General features: G+C 35.7%; 1 pseudogene; it reads left to right on the top strand.

The window, feature by feature from the left end:
- LOC128518549 (E3 ubiquitin-protein ligase TRIM39-like) overlaps positions 1-24,551 on the top strand; it is a 40,529-nt pseudogene extending 15,978 nt beyond the window's left edge.
- The last annotated feature ends 369 nt before the right edge of the window (positions 24,552-24,920 follow it).

Here is a 24,920-nt window from a genome sequence, read left to right on the forward strand (position 1 = left end):
CAGGCGGGCACGAACACACAAGAGCTGAACAGCAAACTAACAGAAATGTCACGTGGGCTCTACGCTGCGCTTGGCTGGTGTCTTGACCGTGACCTTGACCCTAGTGCCTGGTTACAAAGGCCTTACCCCGACCCTGCAGACTCGGCTTAATCCTGAGGAGGAGACAGGAGGTTATAGTGAGGTTGGGAAAACACGTGTGAAACAAACATAGCAACAACAGTGAACGGACAAGACACTACGGGTTCGGCTGGCTTAAATAAAGACACACAGGGGAGAGACACAGGTGTACATAATTTGTGTTCAGGGGAAGACATACCAACGTAGACACACTAGGGGAAGACAAAGCCTCGGCTCAATAGTCCGGGGAACCGGATCTCACTCCCCCGGACTGTGGTGGCACAGGTGTGACAAAAGTAATTATTTTATAGACTGTCATGGATCTTTGTCATTACAAATATAATTAAAGATTATTTATAGTTTACACAGTTTTATGCAGAAATTAATGATATAGGCATTTCAATCTAATAAAATTTTTATTTAATTTAGCTGCTGGGGTCTGTGTAAATAAAACCAAACAAAACTGTGTTTCTCCGTAGAATTTTATTAGAGACAAATATCGTCAAATATATAAATAATTTTAAAAAATGTCATTGTGTGATAAAGGGATAAATCCTGACCTGGACAGAGCTGAAACTTTAATCTGTTAAAGTGAAATCAGCACAAATCACAGGTGAAGGCAGAGACAAGTGCAGACAATGTATTAAGTAAAGTTAAAACAAAGTAATCAAAACAAAACAGGAAAGTGTGTGTGTTAGTGAGGTGTGAAGTGCTGTGGATGATGTGTGGTAAATTCCACGTTGTCATTACCATGAATTCTTTTTGTTATTTTTTTTGCATGTCTATTAGATAAAAGCACTTAGATGACAAGGTCTCAGCATATATTCATCTTCACAACTTCTATAGTGAAGCTAGAGGGTGAGGAAAAGTTCTCCATGAAGCCAGATGGGGTAATAAAGTCCAAGGTAGTCTCTACACATAGGTTATGCAAGTGGCTGAGCATTTATACGTGTAGGAAATATTTGATTTTAAGTGTTTCATGATATTCTGTGTGTGTGAGAACAGAGTGTTTTTTTTCCTTTTCTCACGACACAAGCTGCACTTTCGATAAACACACTCTATGGTAGTTTATGTCAAAGATCATAAAACTGTTAAATGCTCATAAATGCAAAGCTACTCCTAAATTTATGTTCTTCTTTACCTTATCTTTTAAAAGCATTCCAGACTGGATGTAAACACTCCTGCATCCACCTTTTCTTTGGTTCTTTGTGTGTGTGCGTATATATACACTCCTGTCTCCCACAATAAACTTTGAACGTCTCACTGAGCGCTGACTTGTGTGTATCATTGAGAGGTTCCCTGGATCCAGGCGGGACAGACAGAATACAGGCTGAGCACTGAGTAGACAAAAGGTGGTCTACCAAAATTCAAGAAATCCTTACAATACGTGTACACTGGTGTTTCTGTGTCTCTCTGTAATTACATCACTAAACTACTATCTGACAGTGGCGTTTCAATGTCACTGTGCTGAGTCTCTTTGCCACTCTGATGAGTTTTGGTGTGTGTGTGTGTGTGTGTGTGTGTGTGTGAGTGCTGTATATGATGGTAAATGAAACTGAGCAGATCTTGTTGGAGTTGGAGCTTATAGATCTTAAACAACAGTTACTGCAACACAGAAAACAAGCCGAGACGTCTGAGTAGAATGATTTTCAACACAATGAGAAAATGTAGAATTAGAATCCGTAAATGCGACGCTACCACGTGGACCTATCACTGTTGTCATGGTCTGTGTCACTGTCACATGTTGTTACATTTTGGGGGAGGTGCACATAAGGCTAAACCGTAAGGGAAGGGCATTCTGTACACAGTTATGAGAGTCCTACTGTATAGACCTGATACAGAAACATAAATCAGCCTATTAATACCTGTGTTAAGTCACCATAAGGAGATAATTAAAAAAACTATGTCAGTTTCTTTGTGCCTTATTTGTGCATGCAGAAAACCTTGATTTTTAGGGTATTAAACATAATTTTTTATGCAGCCCCTAAATATCCATCACAGCGATGTTACAGGCTGGTAGACACACTGATGTTGCATCGCTTTTCTCATGAGGCAGTTGAGCTAAAACAGTTGTTCAACCAATCAAATCTCATCATGCATGTTTGAAGTGATTCCTGCTGTTCAAAATAACAATGAAAGTGTCGTTATATTGCATACTGTACATGTCATGCTATTTCTTAGAAATATTCAATAGAAATCATAAAATATCATAATAAAAATCATAAAATATGATGTCAGTTATATTAATATAAAAATTAAGACATTTTAACATACAAATCTTGCCATGTAAAACACAAATGCGGGTAAATATATTTTTCTAAAGCTGGCAGCATTTACACTGATCCCCAAGTGGGTACTGAGGGGTTTTGACCTGTCAATCTTGCTATGACTGACATTCCAAAAATTTAATTGCAGGAAGCATTTTTTTTTTTATTATTTCTCAAAAACCAAAGCAGAAATGACCAATTCGAAGTGATTTGGATGATAGAGGGGCGTGAGTAAAAAAAAAATTACTCTTCTTAAAAAAAATTAATGAGAAGAAATGTTTCTCACCAACAGACAATTTTTAGGAGAAAAGCATTTTTCATCAATATTTCTCATCCTTGAAACAGCCCTACCATAAACTATGTGCTTTTTTTAAAAAAAAGAAAATAATATATATTAAATCTTTAACAAACTCTTTAAAAATCCTCAAGAACATGATCTACTGTATGATAATTTAATATTTTGTATGTGCATATTCACATCACACACTGTGTGTTTCTCTGTGTGGATGTGACTCTGCATCCTGATTCAGCTCATCCATTTCTTATTCTGTCTGCTGACACACGACAGGATCTCCCTGATACACCAGAGATGTTTATTAAAAAGAAGGGATAGATTACACGGTGTCCTCAGAATGGATTTTGGACTGTGGTACTGAGGAATGAGAATGAGTATAAGGCTTGTGCTGGTCCCTCTGTCCCCCTCACACTGAGAGAGAAGGTGGAGAAGGTGGGGGTGTTTGTGGATTATGAGAAGGGTCTGGTCTCCTTTTATGATGTGGAGTCCAGATCTCATATCTACTCTTTCACTGGTCCGTCTTTCACTGAGAAACTCTATCCATACTTCAGTCCATGTTATAATGAAGGAGGTAAAAACACAGCACCACTGATCATCTCTCCTGTGTGTAAGACTGAATTTAATCTTACAAATTAAATCATCTATTAAATGGGATATTTTCTCCCCAATGGATTATTTTTCAAGTAGCTATTTGTGCTGTAAAGTTTATTTTAACGCCTGTTTTATTCTGCATACACCAATTATTTTAATTAGATTTTTTTTAAACAAAAGCATTGTGGATCTTTTTTCATTACAAATATAAATAAAGATCATTTACTGTTCATGCTTTATACAGTTCATGCTTTTTATTGCAGACTTTAATATGATGTAGACAATTTAATATAAACAAATGTCTGTGAAGATTCGACAGCACAAAACTGTGATTCTTCCTAAAACTTCATCAAAAACAATTTTAAACAACTGCATATTTTATTTAGAAAGAAAAAGTCTTAAAAGACAAAAGGTTTGTTGAGTTTTTTTTATGAAAGGACTAAATTAATAAATTAATTCTTTCTGATTGGTCAGTAACACCTGTTGGCTCAGTTGTTTTATGATGGTGGACGCGCCTGTTTTCTGATTGCTGTTTAACGATATGATGAGTAGATTAAACTGACTAAAGAAGAAACACAATTAACCAACAGGAAAAATTCAATTTGTTTCATTTTCACTTTTAAAAATGTTCTTTTTTGTTTTCATAATTATTTGAATCTTACTGCAGTTTATTAAATACACTTAAATTATGTAACACATTGAGGTTACTTGGACAGTAAGTCATTGCAACTTTATCGTGTTTTGGAGGGAAGTGATTTCTGCATGAATGGGAGGTGAAAACAGATGCAAGTGCAGATGAAGTGCTAACATGAATTACAAATTAGAAACATAGGAAGAATGAGGTTAAAGTTACTTTAATGCTGTTGTGCTTTTTCTAACAATCTGGTCAGCTGTCTTTTTATGTTTAATCTCCTTTCTTTACACTCTCTAATCACGATATTAATCATTAATTTTGTGAATATTATAACTGATACTGGTGTTCTGCCAACCCATGCTCCCTACAGTATAAGTTTTTGCTGTTTAATGGTTCTGTCCATTTAAAGACCAACACGGATGGAAACTGTTTCACTCATTTTGTTGATTATGTACGCATTATTTGATGAAGATATTTGATCTGAATATAAATATTTTTTTTAACAAGGTAGTGCAGGGGTCTATTAATTCACACCATGGTAGCATTTGTGAAAAATGCAGCTTCTTTACCTAAATCAGAAAACACATCCTGACTGTTAGGAAAAGCCTCATATTTATGACGGAAGCACCAAATGATATTAGCCAGTGAATAAGAAAGTTTCAGATTGTTGCCTGTGACTCTTTTATATTTGCTGTGAAAAGATATCCTGAGAAGAGATTGCAACTGATTAGTGCAAGAAACAAGTTTAATAACTCGAAATATATATTCATTCCTTCATTCATCTTTTATAACTCTTATCCTGGGGGCCTGATGCCTGTCCCAGGAGACCTTAGGTAAACTCTGGACAGTGTACCAATTTATTGCAAAGCACACAGAAGCACACACACACACTCACACACACAAACATATACACACACTCACTATGAAGGTCTAGTCATAGGACTGCATACAGCTAGAAGTAAGATTTTAGATCATAATATTACCAGGATAGCATTCTTTCACCTCAGAAATATTGCCAAGATAAGATATACAGTGTCGCTAAACAATGCAGAAAAACTAGTTCATGCATTTATCACCTCTAGGTTGGACTATTGTAACTATTGTAATGCCTTACTGTCTGGTCAGTCTTAGTGTTTAAGTCCAGGCTGAAAACTACACTGTAAAAAATGTCAGTAAATTTAACGGTAAAATACTGTATAAATGCTACAGAATAAAACCGTATTCCACAAAACATGCGATAACCGTAAAATTTACAGTCAAAAACTGTAATTAGTTTTACAGAAGTAATACCTTACATTTAACAGTTAAAAACATATGAAAATATGGTTAAATGCAGTAAAATCAACAATATACTGTATTATCCCTTACAGAAAATACATGAATTTTACATGTTTTTACATGTGCAAAAATGTGTTTTTAGAACATTTTTGTGTGAAACCCATGGGATCACATGTGAAAACCCATGAGATAAACATGATGTTATTTTTTTTTTTTTTAATTAAACCTGCTTGTGTTGATTTCAGTCAATGCTCTCTAAAAAAACATCCTGGAGAAAAGCGTTTTAACATATTTTTGCCTAGAATTTTTGTAATCTGTACAAATTAGAAAAGAATTTAGTTGAAAAATATTTAGTTGTTATCATAAAATATTATATTGTAGTGTTTTAAAAAAACAGTAAACACAAAAAAATTTACAAGGCAGGTTGTGAACTTTACATAATATAATTACTTTCATATACTCAAAATAATCGTATTTGTTCACGTAAAGTGTTGTTTTTTTTCGATTTAGGGTAAAGTAATTTTGTAATTACGGTCAATTCGACCGTACAAATTCTTAATACGTTGTCTAATCACAAACCATTCATGTTAAGGCAACATTTCATACAGTACAGCAGGGGGCAGTAGCGAGACCCCAGCTGTCATGAACCGCTAATGAAACAGAAGAGCGAGACAATTCAAACTACACCTGCGCTGGAGTTAATTGACTCTCCGCCCGCGCGCGCGTTACCCTCAGCAGTTCTGTCCGTTTTAACAGAGGAGGTCAACACACGAAAAGGTAAGATATTAGATTTTTTTTTCGCCAGTACATATTTTTATATGTGATAATATATATATATATATATATATATATATATATATATATATATATATATATATATATATGGTATTTATCTTTGACCTGCTTCTGTAGTTTTAGAGAGTGCTAGTGTTTTAGACTGAAGTAAGCTAACGGATTTAGCCACGTGTCACAGACGAGGCTGAAGCTCCTTATTCGCCTTGTTACTAACGGGAGTGTTCACGTTGGCGAAAGCTGCGCAGTTTATCAATAAAACGTTATTTTGGTGGCTTAAACCATTCTGGCCAAGCGAATATGTACTATACCATACCGAGCAGGTACCCAACTATATAGTAAAAGTGAAATTGTCCTGGCCCAGATTGATTTTACACTTTAAAAATTAAATGGAAATATTTGACTATTTAATTGTATTATTAAATCGAGTTTTGAATTAAATATTCGTTTTATTCAATTTTTTTCATTGTTTTTTTTAAATGTTAGTAATTTTAATGTCAATTAAACTTAAGAACAGAATTTTCCAGTGTATCGAGCGCTCTGACTAATTAATGGATATGTATTAACTATTCAGCAATCACTATATTTTTACTATTTGCCTATCCCTTACTTGCTATATACACTCGCTAAATTATAAGTAGGAGAGTATGCTACTATTCAAACTGATAAATTTTAATTATTTTCTACAGCCCATTAATGATTGTAAAAATGTTGCACATAGCAATGATAACTAATAATAACATTTATTAAAAAATTACCCAAACAGATATTAACTATACAGAGATGCACATCCAAAATGCAATGACAAACTATATGGGATTATCCTAAAATTTTTTACAGTAAACTAATTTAATTTTCATTGTATCTCTTACATTTTCCAAAAACACCAGCATGTCCTTCATTTTGGAGAAGACAAATGAAAAATTCACTAGAATATCTTCTTTTGCATCTTCTCCAACATTTTCTAGTGTGTCAAATTTACACAGGGCCGTCTCTGCTTCATCCTTGTTCATGTACAAGAGGTGAAGCAACATTTCCACCAGAAAATTTGTTTTATTTTCATTGCGCCACCCCATGCTGGTGTTTTTGGAAAATGTAAGAGATACAATGAAAATTAAATTAGTTTACTGTAAAAAAAAAAAATTAGGATAATCCCATATAGTTTGTCATTGCATTTTGGATGTGCATCTCTGTATTGTTAATATCTGTTTGGGTAATTTTTTAATAAATGTTATTATTAGTTATCATTGCTATGTGCAACATTTTTACAATCATTAATGTGCTGTATAAAATAAATAAAATTTTTCAGTTTGAATAGAAGCATACTCTCCTACTTATAATTTAGCGAGTGTATATAGCAAGTAAGGGATAGGCAAATAGTAAAAATATAGTGATTGCTGAATAATTAATACATATCCATTAATCAGTCAGAGCGCTCGATACACTGGAAAATTCTGTTCTTAAGTTTAATTGACATTAAAATCACTACCATTTAAAAAAACAAACAATGAAAAAAATTAAATAAAACAAATATTTAATTTAAAAGTCGGTTTAATAATACAATTAAATAGTCAAATATTTCCATCCTTTTTAAAGTGTAAAATCAATCTGGCCCAGGACAATTTCACCTTTACTATATAATTGGGTACCTGCTAGATGTTGTATAGTTCATATTTGCCTGGCCCAGAGAGATTTAAGCTACTAAATTGGTCCTGGAAATCCGGCTTCTTATTCACACCATTGTGCATAATAGAATGACATATTTCCATTTAATTTTTAAAGTGTAAAATCAATCTGGGCTTGGACAATTTCACTTTTACTATATAGTTGGGTACCTGCTAAAATAATGTTTTATTGATTAAACTGCGCAGCTTTCGCCAACGTGAACACTCCCGTTAGTAACGAGGCGAATAAGGAGCTAACTTCACCCGCAGAGTGAGACGCTGCGCAATAAGAAGCCAAACGAATCGGAAGCTGCGAATAAGGAGCTAACTTCAGCCTCGTGTGTCACAGGTCCACTGCATATATTTCCATTATTTGGCAAAAAGTATATAATTATATATAGTAATAATTATCTTAACTTATATCTGTGGTTTGAACAAAACAACATTGTAATAAGATGCTTGATAAAAGGGCTGGTGGTATAATTACCAAATTTTAAGATACCATGAATTAAACATTGGCCTGTTTTTACATTTTATTATTTTTTTTTTTACAAATGCTAAAATAATGGTGTACAATATGAAAATGGTCTTGCAATAAAGTATATTTTTGTGTATAGTGGGCAAATTTTTATACTTGATGTTAACCTAATTAAAATGTTAACGTCTTTATAATTTTTTTTTCTTTTGCAGTTTTTCTGGTCCCTAATAAAAGGTGTGCTTTACTCGCAACAGGTAAGATCTATGTCTACTTATGGAAATCCTGTTTCTTACATGACATTTCATTTGTTAGTTCTGAGTAGCTTGTTACTTTTTATTTAGTTTTATTTACGACATTAGACATGTGCCTAATTTTATAGTGAAATGTTGGAAATCCTGTTTCTTACATGACATTTCATTTGTTAGTTCTGAGTAGCTTGTTACTTTTTATTTAGTTTTATTTACGACATTAGACATGTGCCTAATTTTATAGTGAAATGTTACTCACTTAATAGGATTGTATTAAGTATATTGAGTGCTTTTTTTTTTTTTGTTTTTTTTAAGAATGCAACTGTTGAGAAGAAGAGGGAGTGCCTCATCAAGGCACTTTGTGTCTACCTAAATGAAGAACCGGACAGTCTCTTCAAAGAATATCTGGTAGGTAATGCTAATGATTACTGCAGAAGTAATGGTATCATTGGGCTCTTCAGAATATCACTATCCATTTAGTCTTCCTAAATTATAAGTTAAAGCTGCTATTAGATGGCATCAGATCACAGGTGTACTTGAGAAAGGAATGTGAGAAATCAGTGTGGACCAAATGTTAGTGATTTAAAGACTAGAAAAACAACTACCGGGAAAAATGCAATGCAAACAGGCTCTTTGGAATTCTGTATTAGTCTAGTGATTTCATTTTTGCTTTTTTGTGTATCAATAGGATACAGATGGCTGTGCTGCAGAGAGGATCTTAAACATGTTGTATTTGGCATCTACAGCATCAATGTTGGATGTAATGCCACTACCTCTCCAGCTGATGTTGGAATTGTTATTGAGGGTGTTGAAATGCTTCATGACGTGGGAGACATCGCTACTGCATGTACGGTCTTAATGTCTCCAGTTATTCTCAGGAACTGAAAACATTCTCTGAGGTACTGCAGAAGATCTTCCTCCAGCTGGATGCTACCAGACTTTCACCAAAAGTACAAATGCTTAAAAACAAACTTTAAGTATAAACCAACATCAAGCACCTGAGTTGAGTTCCCAATGAAGGCCTTTTTTCACTTTTTTGAAAATGTTTGGATGTTTTGTTTTGGATGCAGTATATTTGGGCTTTGTTTGTATTTGATAGAAAAAATAGGGGTAAATGATCTTAATTTTGTTAATATGGTAAATTAACAAATGTTTAGTTGGTATTATTGACGTTAAGGACAGGGTTGTGCATTTTCCTTTTAAAAAAAGTTTTTTGTTTTTTTTTAAGATTCATACAGTGAGCTTGTCATGTCAAAATACATGCCCGCTGCAGACATCTCGAAAAGGTTTAGGATAAGAGATGATCGCCTTTACAATATACTAGAAAGACACCTGCTTAACTCTGATTTCACAATAATATTAAGCGAGTATACAGCAAACTCAAGTGTCTCTTTTATCATAAACCCCTTTAATGGATCTGCAGACATGTATTTTCACAAAAAAAGACAATTTATGATTTAATTTAGGTTTGTCAAAGTATTAATAGTTTCTTAAAGGTAAAATTTCAATGTTTAGCAATGTAACTTCTATTTTTTTCTTGCTCCCAGCTTATGTGATAAAATAGTGCTTTGACAGAATTGCTGAATGAATTCACTTATGTTCAATTTATTTATATTAAAAATAAGTTTTTTTCCTCAGTTTAAATGGTTTTCTGTCTGCTTTGTGAAATAATTATAGGTTTTAACTGTATGTATTACAACATAATCCTTTAAATTAGACAGTTCTGAACTGTAAAAAAGATGTTCATGAACCGTAAATATTACAGTGTAAACCCTGGAATTTGACGGGTATAAACAGTTTTTTAGCAACATAAGTATGTTAATTAGACAGTTATAAACTGTAAAAAAACAATTAAAATCCGTAAAATATACAGTACAGTGGTTGCAATCCCGTAAAACTAATAACGTTGCTACCGTATTTTTGACGGTAAAGTTCTGGCAACCACAGCTGCCAGTTTTTTTACCGTAAAATTTACGGTTTATTTTTTACAGTGTAGGTGCATAAACATTTACATTACATTTGTGCATTTGGCAGACACTCTTATCCAGAGCAACTTAATTTTTTTTTTTATCTCATTACACATCTGAGCAGTTGAGGGTTAAGGGCCTTGCTCAAGGGCCCAACAGTGGCAACTTGGTGGTTGTGGGGTTTGAACCTGGAATCTTACGAACCGTAGTCCAATGCCTTATCCACTAAGCTACCCCTGACTAAACAAGCTTCAGCTAGTCCAGAATGCAGCAGCGAGAGTCCTCACTAGAACCAGAATATACGAGCACATCACACCTACAGTATCTTATCTTCACTTCATTGGCTCCCTGTAAAATTTTGCATTGATTTTAAAATACTCCTCTTGACGTATAAAGCATTAAATGGTCTTGCGCCGAAGTATCTGAGCGAACTGCTAGTGTCTTACGATCCGTCACGCCTACTTCAATCAAAAGATGCAGGCTGCTTGTCAGTACCGCGTATTATGAAAACTACAGCTGGGGGCAGAGCTTTTTCTTATAAAGTCCCAAAGTTATGGAATAGTCTTCCAAATAGTGTTCGGGACTCAGACACAGTCTCAGTGTTTAAGTCCAGGCTAAAAACCTAGTTATTTAATCCAGCATTTTTATAAATAGATTTGCCTTAGGTAAAGGAGCAGATCTGGGGGACTCATGGACGTAGGATATTAGGTGAACTGGTATGTTTAGATGCTGTCTTCCTCACTCTCATTGATCACTTAGGTTTGTTGACGGTGAGGTGATTGTTAGCTTTACACCTCATGGAGCCCTCATGTCTGTGTTTCCTTCTGGCTCTCCCTTTTAGTTATGCTGTTATAGTTAGTCCTGCCGGAGTCTCTGCTTGCACTCTACAGTTAATATACATTCATATTATACATTATGTGACCATACCTAACTGTTATCTCTCCTCTTCTGCTCTAACCTATTCTCTCTCACTTCCTTCTCTCCACTTCTCTCTCTGCCGAGCTACACATGTTGTTCCTGAGCTGCCAGTGATCCAGACTCCCTCTGCCCTCCAGACCCGTCTGACCCATCCTGGTGCCCCGCTTCTGGTTGGAGATCTCTTCACATGGATGCCCCGTGTGTCTCTTTTAAGATGCGTCTGGGGTCTGGGGATGGTTTCACTCTACCATGAAGACAGTTCTGGCCTCGACTGGTGTTGACAGCTGTTTCTCTGAGGACTTGACAGTCCGATAGTTCAGGACTGGATTTTCCTACAAGCCTACCTGAGTCTCCAATAACTACCTGGACTCCATATCAAGATCACTTAACATCAACTGTTATGCTGAACTGCCTGCCAACTAACACACTGTATGAATGCAGATCAAGTCCTGCTCTTTGTTTCACCCAAATGAGGATGGGTTCCCTGTTGAGTCCGGTTCCTCTCAAGGTTTCTTCCTATTACCATCTCAGGGAGATTTCCATCGCCACTGTCGCCCTCGGCTTGCTCACCAGGGACTATCCGACCATTTTGATTCATACACATTCACATTCTATACAAACTTAAATAATTCTTTTGATTGTGTAAAGTTGCTTTGCGACAATGACAATTGTTAAAAGCGCTATACAAATAAAGTTGAATTGAATTAAACAATGGCCAATTTGGGAACGTCAACTAACCTAATCTGCATGTCTTTAAACTGTGGGAGAAAACCAAAGTACCTGGAGGAAACTCACCAAGCACAGGAAGAACATGCAAACTCCATGTACACAGACACGAGACAAGAATCGAACCCGGACCCTGGAGGTGCGAGGAAATGTGTATGTATGTATTTTATTTAATCTTTGTGAACAGCCAGCTACTCAAGCTACTGTATGCCAAAAATTTTATTTTGTCTAATGTGGTTTCACAATTCCCACACTGACATAAAAATGAAAATGTTGGTATTTAGTAAGAGTAAATGGTAAGCGGAAAAGTAAGTCACTGTAACTTTATTTAGTTTTTTGTAGTCAAGTGATCATCGAAGAGGATTATTTTTGCCTGTATGTCAATGAATCTTGACATTTATCCCAATGCTTGCCATTTTAATTGATATTGCGGCATAAACAGTCAGTCCAGTTATTCAGTGCCCATGTTCCCCTGTCACCCAAAATTTTAAAAAATGTCACAAATAAAATACAGTAATTACAGCATGCGATCCTAAATGAATGAATGAAAGAGGTAGAAAGATATAATAACCTGGTCCACAAGAAATCAATTTTATCTAATAATCAGGATAATTTACAGAAGAAACTATGGTTTAACAATGATCATTGTCTCAAAGCAGCTTCACAAAATTAAAATTAATTGCACTGCGATAATACGTGGAACTGTCACTTTATCACCCAATGAGAAGTGAAGAAGGAAGTGACTGATATGAAAGGTGTTAGTTCATATCGAGGAGACACCCGTGTTTTCACATTGATTTCTGAAATTAACTGCAGGATATTCACTTGTTAATGTAAATGTATGTACATCTTTGGACCTTTATAATTCAGAGGTTTTGTGAGTGTGTGGTTCCGATTCACGTTGACATTACCATGAATTCTTTTTATTTATTTATTTTTACACATTTTATTAAATAAAAGCTCGTAGTTGAGGAGGCCTCCAGCATAACTTATATAACTTATAAATTCTCTATGAAAGCAGAGGTGGTAGTGAAGGACATGAGAGACCTAGAGGTTAGATGTGTAGTCCTCTCTGAAACTGGGGAGTTGGGAGTCTGACACACAGTAAAGACTAATTCATGCTCCTACATTGAGTCGAGTCTCTACACGTAGGTTACACAAGTGGCTGAGCATTTATACGTGTGAGCTGGTCACTCTGTAATTACATCGCTAAATTACTAGCTGTCACTGTGCTGAGTCTCTTTGCCACTCTCTGAGTTTTGGTTGGTGCGTGTCCGTGTCCATGTGTGTGTGCGTGCGTGTGTGTGTGTGTGTGTGTGTGTAATGTAAACAATATTGAATAAAACTGATCAGATCTTGTTGGAATTGGAGCTTATACAGTAGATGTTGAACAACAGTTACTGCAACACAGGAAATGAAACAAGACATCAGAGTGGACGGCCAGCATGATTTAAAAAAAAATAAAAATTGATCCTACCCTGTGTACCAATCACCATTGTTAAGGTCTGCGTCACTTTGACATGTCATTACATTTTTGGGGAGGTGGACATCAGACTAAGTGCTGGGGGACAGCATTGTGTACACATTTATGCACATCCTACTGTGAAGACCTGACACAGAAACATAAATCAGCCTTAAGCATACCTGTGTGAAGTCACCGCCCACATTAACAGAAAATTAGCAAAACCATCTCAGTTTTATTGTGCATTATTTTTGCATGCAAAAAGGGATTTTTACAATTTTGTAAGAAATAAATAAGCAAGTATAGTTACTCTTGGCCTGCTACAATTACATTTTAAACTTAAAGAAGATTTCTGTCACAAATGGCACATGAAGGTGGAAGAAAGTAGATAATGTATTAAATTATTAAACACTTAATGACAAGTTAAAGGAAGCAAGTGAGAAAATGACTTTTTTTTCTCGAAATATTCATGTTTATGTTAATTCACTTTTTTATGTTTATATCTTAACTTTTCACTTTATAATGCAAAATAATTATCCCAAATCTAATAAATGTTGTTATTAGTTTTGACAAAACTGAAGAGGATTCAGCAGTGTGCAGGTACAGTGAGGTTTTTTGATTTCCTCTCATATTATAATGAACATATCAGCATTACATCACTGCATCATCAGAAGATCTCTCCAGCTAAAAGGAAGTCTTAACTGTTTATTTTTATCCTCCTCTTTGTCTTAATTGAATTCAAAAAAATAATAATAACAAACAGTCCCTGACATTTATTACTAGAGACACTTAAACATTTGTCCATTTTTTATTTTAGTAACTTGTAACTTTAGTAATTGTTGTAGTACAAAGAAATCTCTAAGCTAAAGTTTTAAAAAAATTTATAGGTCTGATCTGTGACAGGCTCCTGGCAATAACTAATTACGTATAGTAATTATGTGCATTCTACAAATGCAATGCATGACACGAGAAAATGTGTAAAAAAAAAAATCTTTAAATATGATGAATATGTACAGTATGAGCATATGATATGAGCTCATACTAAGAAAATACAATACATAAAGTGATGTCTCTCTCTTTTGGATTTGTATTTCTCTTTTGGATTATCATTGTGTCTGACCCCCATGCTTTCACTGAGACTAATTATAACTTTGCAGAACTGTGCCTTGTACTACATGACTGTCTCTTCCTGAATTTTTACCTGCTATCCATTTTTGCCTCCCACTTTCCCACCTTTGCTGAAGGGCCACAAACTGTGAAGTTTGTTGTAGAAAGACTGCTGGTTACAAATCACCTTCTGTTTCTGGACTCTTGGAATCCCTTCTACATCTGCAGCTACGTCCATGAAGGGATTTCCCTAACTGAGAGGATGTGAAGTGAGGCGCCAGTCAAAGTTAACTTAACTCAATCACTTTCAGGAATTTAACCCTTAGGAGTCAACACTTGCAGTTTTTCCTGGTAACCGTGAAAAAAAAAAATTTAAACGCTCATGTTTAATAATACACATAAGTGTAGTACATCATTTGAATTTGTAAAGGGTCTACTTTTATTAATTTAGACCCACAATAACCACAAATCAGTGTGCTTTTGTAAAATAAAGAAAACAAACAGGGTGCGCTTTCAGCCGTTTCAGGCTCGCGAACATATGTTTGAAACACTTCACTAAAATGAACTGAAACTCCATGAATACTGCACACACAGAAATATATCTATAGAAACTTGAAGTGTCTACTTTTAAATGATGCAAGTCACATTAAAAAAAAATATTCTCAGTTTATGTACTCCGTGTGAAACCAAGGAGAGGCTCAGAATTTCCATCGCACTTCATTATCTGAAAATGACCCGAGGCAGGACACGCCCACACGCAATTCACACGGAAAACAGTCTGTGTACTCCACATACATGGCCACGCCCCCTGGACACCGGCATAAAAACACGCACACACACGGACCGGTTTGTATGGAATAAGATCACTGACAAAAATATTCATGCGTAAAAATTTGTATGTAATTCTGTCTTTTGTCTGAGTTGGATTCCAAAATCTACGGCCACTCTGACTGTTTACAGACACAAAACTCGTTTTTACAAATCCTCTGTTACACGGACGAGTTGCGAAATTACGCCCACGAATGCTGTGTTAAACCACTGTCAAAAATACTTCATCAAGGCCACATGCACAGGCATTACTATCCGAGGGAAGAGGAATCGATTTGGCGCATGCTCCCCGCGACCGTTTTAACCTTCTAAAATCTTACCTACTATTGTTAAAACATCTCTGTAATTTTACTTCTCTTAAACATGTCCAAATCTTAAAAAAAAAAAAAAAAAAAACTTACCTGAGACGATGAGAGAGCGCTCAGCTACTGATCCGGCATTTTGGCGCCAGTGGTTTAAAACAGTGGCAGGGAGCATGCTCCGAATCGATTCCTCTTCCCTCGGATAGTAATGGATAGTGGTTTAACACACAGCATTTGTGGGCGTGATTTTGCAATTCGTCTGTGTAACAGAGGATTTGTAAAAACGAGTTTTTTGTCTGTAAACGGTAGAGTCGTATATTTCAGAGTTGTATTGTAACAAACACTCAAAATCTCGTATCTGTAAGCTGTTGTGGCCGTAGATTTTGGAATCCAACTCAGACAAAAGACAGAATTACACACAAATCTTTTTTTTATGGACGAATATTTTTGATAGTAATCTTATTCCATAGTTTAAAAACAGTTTCCACTCAGATTCAGTGAGTTTTCTGCTTATTTGGAAGATGGCACGCGCTACACAGCCGAGGAAGTTCTTCAGAATGTTCTGGACAGTGGGAGGAGTTTATTTTTCCCTCCGAAGAAGATTGTGACTCTGATGTCGAACGGGAGCATTTTGATGAATTAATAGATCCAGCAGAGGACATTCAAGCAAGCTGTTATGACAATAGGTAAGTTTTTAAGTCTTATATAACTCTTATTCTGCTAATATAAAACTAATATTAGTATATATTTTCCTCACTTCGAATAGATTTTGTCAGCTTATGTGAAACTTTGCTTTTTAAAGCCACTTACATAGTTTAGTGTAGCATGTAGCTAACACTGCTTACATGCTGCCTTATGTAGCTTAGCACAAAATGTTATTTCCCGGTGGCTAAGCTAATGCCCTATGGGGTTTATAGATGTTTGTAAATGTTCTAATGTATTTCAACTCGCTTTGGATAGCTTTGGATTATGGTTGCTAATAAATATTTGGCTCAGTTTTGGTTAGCTTATGACACTGCTATCGGTAATGTTTTTTAGCACAAACAAGGTAGCTCCAGTTGGCTAAAATACTGCCTTATGTAGCTAGATGATTATGAATTCTTCTGTAGTTTAAATGTTCATACTGTCTTTTGTTTAGCTTGTATTTACAAATACCTTAGTATTTGTATTTGTATTACCTATGTTATGCAGCCTTTTTATCTGTGACTTTAAGCTTTTGAACTATATCAGTGCGCCTGAGTCTGTGATCCGGTTCACCATAGTAAGTCGGTGGTGAAGTTGGTTTGATGTTGTCATTGATGCAGTATGTGGTCTGGCATTGTCATGTAGGAAAATGCAAGGACTTCCCTAAAAGAGCCGACGTCTGGATGGGAGCATACTGTATGTTGTTCATCCTTTTTATACCCAATTGACCTAATAAGTTGCAAATTAGTCCTCCAGCTGATTCTTATATGTACATTTAACTTTTCCGGCCTCTTATGCGCTACTTGCACACCTACTTCCGCGTTCTTTTCAATAGGGCTCAGTCAGTTCCGGTTTAGCAATGGCTACGTTCTACCCCCTCTGTCTCCAGGATCTCCCACGGATTAACGTTACTGACGTGCATCGTATTTGCAAAACAACCATATTATATAAGAATATATATATATATATATATATATATATATATATATATATATATACTATATAAAAACTTATTAAAGTCAAAGTCAAATTTATTGTCAATTCTGCCACATGTACAGGACATACAGATAATGGATTAATAACAAATAACATTAAATACATAAAGTAGAATTTCAAAAATACAAAGAAAAATATGAATAAATACAATTATACATATAATATTTAAAAATAAATAAATACAATATACAAGTAAGGGCACGTGGCAGACAGAGAGTGCAAACCAAACAGTAGTGCAATTGCAGACATACTGTACTGTATAGTGCAAATAGAGCTGGTAAGTATGAAAAAGTGATAAAGAGCAGTCCTGTAACAGACAAGAGTCTTATGAGGTAGAGGTTTGAGGTTTGCTTTACAGGCAAAAAGCACTGGTACAGCGCTAGTTACTTATTTTTTTCGTGCCTTCTGTGTTTGCAGTTCAATAATCTAATCACTGCTAAAATATTTAAAGTTAAAGTTCCGTTGAACGTCGCAGAAGATGTACACAGCGGAACACAACAGTGTACGTTGTATACCTTCTCTAAAATCTATAAACACACTTTTTTCTTAACATTTCCTCCAAACTCCAAATCAATGGCTGACAAACCAAAACTCAGCGAGCCCTTTTACTTTAAAGCGGAAGTACGTAACGAGTCTGCGTGCAAGTAGCGTATTGCTACCTGTCCCAACTTTTTGGGAATATGTAGCTTTCATAAAATCCAAAATGAGCCAATATTTGGCATGATATTTCAAAATGTCTGACTTTCAACATTTGATATGTTATTTATATTTTATTCTGAATAGTTGTACAGTGTCCCAACTTTTTTGGAATCGAGTTTGTAAATGTGTACCGGGTTTTCCATGTATACGTGCAAGTGTGCATAAGCTGTGCAGCAAAATATTGTGTGAGGGCCCCAGGCGTTGCATCCTATGGCAGCAATTCCTAACCTGTCACTAATGATTTTTTAGGGCATGCTAGGAAAGCCAAAAAGACCTGGAGGCTGGAAAAACAAGAGGGCCCTTCATACACTATGATGTAATAGGGCTGATGTCATAGTGCTTGGTCTCTAAAAAATAATAATCCTTAAAAAAACATGAGGCTCCTTCACACACTATGACGACATAATAGGGCTGATATCACAGTGCTTGGGCCCTAATTATAATAATCCTTAGAAGAACAAAAGTGTCCTTCATACACTGTAATGTAATAGGGCTGATGTTCATAGTGCTTGGGCCCTATTAAAAAAAAATAATCTTAGAAGAACAAGAGGGCCCTCAAACTGTAACATAATATGGCTTAATTATTAATAAATATGAAAAGTGATAATATTGAATAAAAAAAGGTTGTGCCCTATGCAGGACAGGTGGACACACATTGTAGAATAGACTTTGAGGCAATAGATCATTTATTTATTTTAAATATGTTTATAATATTAATATTATCCGTATCAGTCTGACAGTAATTTGCAGACAGTCCCTAACTCACGCAGTAGGCGCCATGCTTTAGACTCTGTTAGCAAATCTCCGCTACAAATCGGAATCTGGAGATCGGATCCGGCTCAAATATCCAACGTCCAACGTCAAACCAACTTCACCACAGTGGGTCCCGGACCGTGACAGATCATTTTAACCTGCCATCTGAATCTGCTGAGCTTACTGCTGCTTTAATGATTTCCAATATTTAAATAGTTTGTTATTCATAAAAGATGAATAAAATACGGTAGATGGTAAATTTATTTTATTTTATTATCTTTCTCCATTCCCAGATCAGTATGAATGGTCCGGGGACAACCACCAAACTAAGCCATGGCTTTTACAAAATAACTTTACCTATGACTACACCTATGTGATTTTTTTCCATTACAACTACAAATCACTACATTTCAGTGATTAACCTGTTCAGCCCATTCTAATGCCATCAGTAATGCCTACGGCTCCACAGTACAGACACTCAGACAATCAGAAGTTCTCATGCTACTCTCCCATTTGTAATAGGTTTAGTAACTGCAGGTCCAGTTTTCTCTGAATCCTGGTCCTTAGACCAATCTGTGAAGACCTGTATGCTATCTTTGTAATTCTGGTCAATATATATATATATATATATATATATATATATATATATATATATATATATATATATATATATATAGTATTTGTTAACAAGGTCAGGTTTCCCATCAACATGCTTGATTGTTAATATTTTCAAATTAACATTTGGTAATACCCAGAGGGGACTAAAAGGACACACCACAGTTGCATCAAAATCTTTACCATACACACCAATCTCTATTGCCAGCTGATCCCCTTTCCAACCAAAACTTTCCTTCAGAGACATCTCCTTCCTGCACTCTCTTCGGCGGGTGGATTTCTCCTTGCCGTCTTAGATTGAGGCAACAATGAATCGCTAGCTGTTTTTACATAGCCACAATGGCATTTCACCCACTTTAACCTGGAGAATATGTTCTGGTGGTCCTAACAGCTCCTAAACACACTCTTAGAGCCCAAGTTGCACCACATCCAGGACTGACAACTCAGATTTAGCTGCTGATCCATAAACTATACTGGGATAATCCATTTTTGTTCTTATAAGGGCCGTGTATATATATGTATGCTTCAGAGACTCAATACAGTACTATCCTCTCACTTATTCCCTACAAGGCATTTCATGACATTAATCACTTTTTTGCATTCATTAATTACAAATCTTACATGCTTTCTCCATGTCAATCCCTACCAAAATATATTCCCAGAAAATGAAAAGTCCTAACTCTCTCTCTCTCTTCCATACATTATTAGACAATATACCTTGATTTTATTTCTTGTAAAGTACACAGCTTTTGTTTTGTTTTTTTGTTTTGTTTTTTTCCAATGAAAAGCGAAATTCCATATATATCAATTTCATTTATTTCACTTTGCAGTTTCTGGGTTATGTATTCAACATTTCTTACCAATTTTCATAAAGCTCCAGCATTGACAAAAAGCGATTTCCCTATATCTGCTGAAACATTTCCAAAGATATCAGTACTCATAATAGAGAACAATCTGTTACATTATTTAAGAAAGATTGTCACAAGGTTGGACTCAACACACTCCCCTGGGGAGTCTCATTTTCTACCTTACACTGGCTTAATACTTCTGAGCCTAATTTCACTTGAACAGGTCTTCTGTCCAAAAAGTCCTTAACCCAATTAAACAGGTTCCCAGCATGTGCCTTTTTATCATTTCAGTATAATTATCAGTGATTAATCAAGACAGAAAAACTGATAAATAGGGCCAAAGGTTATGATGTTTACTAACTTCTTAAAAGTGGAGTGTTGAACTGATTCCAGCATGAACACAAGTTACAATACAATTATTATACTTTATGTCTAATGATTATATTTGCCCAAATATGTGAGCTAAACTAAGCTAAAAGAAGCTAAGATAAATTAACAAAAAATCAGGTGTGTGTGTGTGTGTGTGTGTGTGTGTGTGTGTGTGTGTGTGTGTGTGTGTTCATTACAATCTAATAAAAGTGAGGAATGTGTGTGTGTTATATATCACAGTGTAAATACTTCCAGTGTTACTGCTTTATTTCAACTCTGTGGACGACCAGAGTCTAATTAATCAGTAACTACTAATCAGTTACACCTCATACTGTTACATGTCTGAACTGAATGACATGAATTTTTTCCTGAAAAGGTTAAAACACAGGAGGAAGTAAATGGCTGAATCTTCATCACCAACAAAAAGAAGAAGGAGGAGCAGCATGGAAGAACCAGGTTCATGTAAGTTATACAGTTTATACATGGAAAGCTTTCTGTTTCTGTAGTTACAATTAATTCACAAGAGCTTATACTGTATGATGGATCTGTTACATTATTTAAGAAAGATTATCACTATTAAGAGATATTGACCAAATTATTTTTTCTTATTAACATGATCTCAATATATAGTTGCGTTTCATTGTTTTCTGTTGACATTTTTATATTAAGTGTTTGTAATGCACACACATCTTACAAAGGCATAGACACTGATTATGTAACTATGTTGGATTTGTCAAACTAATTATTATTTATATAGTACAATAATTCAGTGACAACATAATTAACGATTGTTGACGAATAAATGATTGTAAGGTAAAATCTATACTGTAATGCAGGACAAATTATAATAAAAGGAAAATATTCAGTAAAGTCCAAAGATCTGAGAGAACCTACAAAAATATGGTAATCTAAAAATAAACACTAATGTAAAGTAACTACAAAGAAAAGTTTTACTTTGTTCATAAAAATGTGTTGTTAAAATTTGTGTTGATACTAAAAATGATTTAAACACTTAATAACCACCAAAAAGTTTTTTCTAATTAGTACAGGGAAATGTGTAAAAATTCTGATTTATGACTTTCACACCTACACTACAGGAGTGAACTGTATAGAGACAAAGTAGAGACAAATTACAGTATTTCTACACTATTTATAAACAATGTGTAACCTTTTCCTATCACACTTAGTTTCTCGTGACTCCAGCGATCTCCTGTCTGAAGACCAGCTGCTGTGTTCGATCTGTCTGGATGTGTTTACTGATCCAGTCATCACTCCATGTGGACACAACTTCTGCAAGAGCTGCCTTACACAGTGCTGGGAGACGAGTCAACACTCTTACTGTCCATTATGTAAAGAGAAATTCACCAAGAGACCTGAACTGAAGATTAATATAACACTGAGAGAGGTTACAGATCACTTCAAGAAGAAAAGTGTTCCTGACAAACCTAAGGTTCGTTGTGATGCCTGCACTAAAGAGAAGCTGAAGGCCCTGAAATCCTGTCTGGATTGTGGACTGACTTTGTGTAAATCTCATCTAGAACCTCATAATCATGTTCCCAAACTTAAGAAACACAAACTAATAAACCCTGTGGAGAACCTGGAGGACTACATATGCCAGAAACATGAGAGAGCTCTGGAGCTGTTCTGTAGAGACGATCAGACGTGTGTGTGTGTCAGTTCTGCACTGAAGGAGACCACAAGAATCACAACACTGTTACTATAGAGGAGGAGAGCAGAGAGAGGAAGGTGAGAAACACTGATTAACATCGACTTTAGACATTGTTATAGAAAATGCAGAAACATTTATGCAGAAGCAGAGAGTTCAAATTCCAGGACAATGTAAATGTAATGCAAATAAAATATTTTGTCTTCTGCTCTGTCCTCAGACTCAGCTGGGGAAAACACAGACAGATGTGCAGCAGATGATTCAGGACCGACTAAAGAAGATTCATGGGATTAAACACTCGGTAGAGCTCAGCAAAGTGTGTGGAAAATAATTTATGCATTATTCATTGTCGAAACTGCATTAAACATTATTTCGCTATTCAGTGTTATTTGATAAAAGTAAAAAACATTTTTCCTCCTTTAGAGAAACATAGAGAAAGAGAAAGCAGACAGTGTTGAAGTCTTCACTGCTCTGATTCGCTCCATTGAGAGAAGTCAGGCTGAGCTGCTGGAGGTGATGGAGGAGAAGCAGAAAGCAGCAGAGAGGCAGGCTGAAGGACTCATTAAAGAGCTGGAGCAGGAAATCACTGTGCTAAAGAGGAGAGACACTGAGCTGGAGCAGCTCTCACACACTGAGGATCATCTCCACCTCCTACAGGTCAGTGTTCCTCTCTCTGCTCACTGGCAATGCAGAACATCACAGAACAACACTCACCATGCTGAGGGATTTCTCCTCTCTCCTGCTCTACTGTAGATTTCCTCCTCCATGTGCAGCCCTCCACACACCAAGAACTGGACTGAGATCAGTATTAACACTGATCTGAGTGGGGACACTGTGAGGACAGCTCTGTCTCAGCTTCAGCAGTCTCTCAATGAGAAACTCACTCAAACACTCAATGACAAGTTAACAGAAACAGGTGAGAGTTATTAATATAATAGTGATGATGATTATTATTGTAAGCTTTAATTAAATAAAACACTACATTATACAATCTGCCTGTTAATGAAAGTGATGTTTTGTTGTAATTAGTTTCCACAGAACTGAAGAGGATTCAGCAGTATGCAGGTACAGTGAGGTTTCTGATTTCCTCTCATATTATAAAGTACATTCATCAGCATTACATCACTGCATCATCAGACTTATTTTAATCTTTAGATCTCTACAAATAAAAGGAAGACTTAAAGTTTCTCTTATTTTCCTCCTCACTACAGCTCACTATCAGTGACATGCACTAAAGCCATTAAAGCCTTTTCTACTTAATGAAATCCTTTTTGATTCACATTTTACTAATAAAGAAATGTAGGAAAACTTTATGTTTAGACAGAAGGTCACTTTATTCTTTTTAATTGCATGAGTCTAAACTCATTCAGTTCTTTTCCTGTCAGATGATGGTCATTTAAGGATATACAAAACAGTCAGACTTTTACACTCATGCAGTTGAAAAAAAAAGTATTTACATATGTATTTGCATAAAAACAAAAACAATACAAACAAAATGTAAACTTTTAGGAGGAAAGCATTTCTCATCAATATTTCTCATCCATGACAAACTCCTACAATAAAATGTACAAGTTTTATGTTAAAATATATCAATTTAATCTACAAACCCTTTTAAAATCCTAATGAATATGATTCACTGTGTGATTATGATGATACAAAATATAAAATACTCACATCACACACTGTGTGTTTCTCTCAGTGGATGTGACTCTGGATCCTGATACAGCTCATCCCACTCTCATCCTGTCTGCTGATGGAAAACAAGTGACACATGAAGACACACGACAGGATCTCCCTGATACACCACAGAGGTTTAATACAGGTGTCTGTGTTCTGGGAAAGCAGAGTTTTTCCTCAGGGAGATTTTATTATGAGGTGCAGGTCAGAGGGAAAACTGCATGGACATTAGGAGTGGTGAGAGAGTCCATTAACAGGAAGGGAGAGATTACACTGAGCCCTAAGGATGGAGTCTGGACTGTGATACTAAGGAATAAGAATCAGTATAAGGCTTGTGCTGATCCCTCTGTCCCCCTCACACTGAGAGAGAAGGTGGAGAAGGTGGGGGTGTTTGTGGATTATGAGGAGGGTCTGGTCTCCTTTTATGATGTGGAGTCCAGATCTCATATCTACTCTTTCACTGGTCAGTCTTTCACTGAGAAACTCTATCCATTCCTCAGTCCTAGTTTAAACCAAGAAGGTAAAAACTCAGCACCACTGATCATCTCTCCTGTGTGTAAGACTAAATAAAATATATTTCTTTTCCCCTCTACTTAATTCTGTAAACTTTCCTTTTTAAGCTGCTATACATTTTATTGTAATACATGTCTTTGTTCGTTTGTTTGGTTTTAGCTTAATTTTTTTTAAATCTATTGCTTTTTATAGACAGTATGTGGGTGGGTAAATAAAACCAAAGAAACGTTTAAAGTTTCTTCTTTAAATTTAATTAAACCAAAAATAATCAAGTGTGTGTGTGTGTGTGTGTGTGTGTGTGTGTGTCTGTTTGTGTCTGTTTGTGTGTGTGTGTGTGTGTGTGTGTGTGTGTGTGTGTGTGTGTGTGTGTGTGTGAGTGCTGTATATGATGGTAAATAAAACTGAGCAGATCTTGTTGGAGTTGGA

Source organism: Clarias gariepinus, chromosome 1 (genome assembly GCF_024256425.1).
Source record: "Clarias gariepinus isolate MV-2021 ecotype Netherlands chromosome 1, CGAR_prim_01v2, whole genome shotgun sequence".
Classification (NCBI taxonomy): Eukaryota; Metazoa; Chordata; class Actinopteri; order Siluriformes; family Clariidae; genus Clarias; species Clarias gariepinus.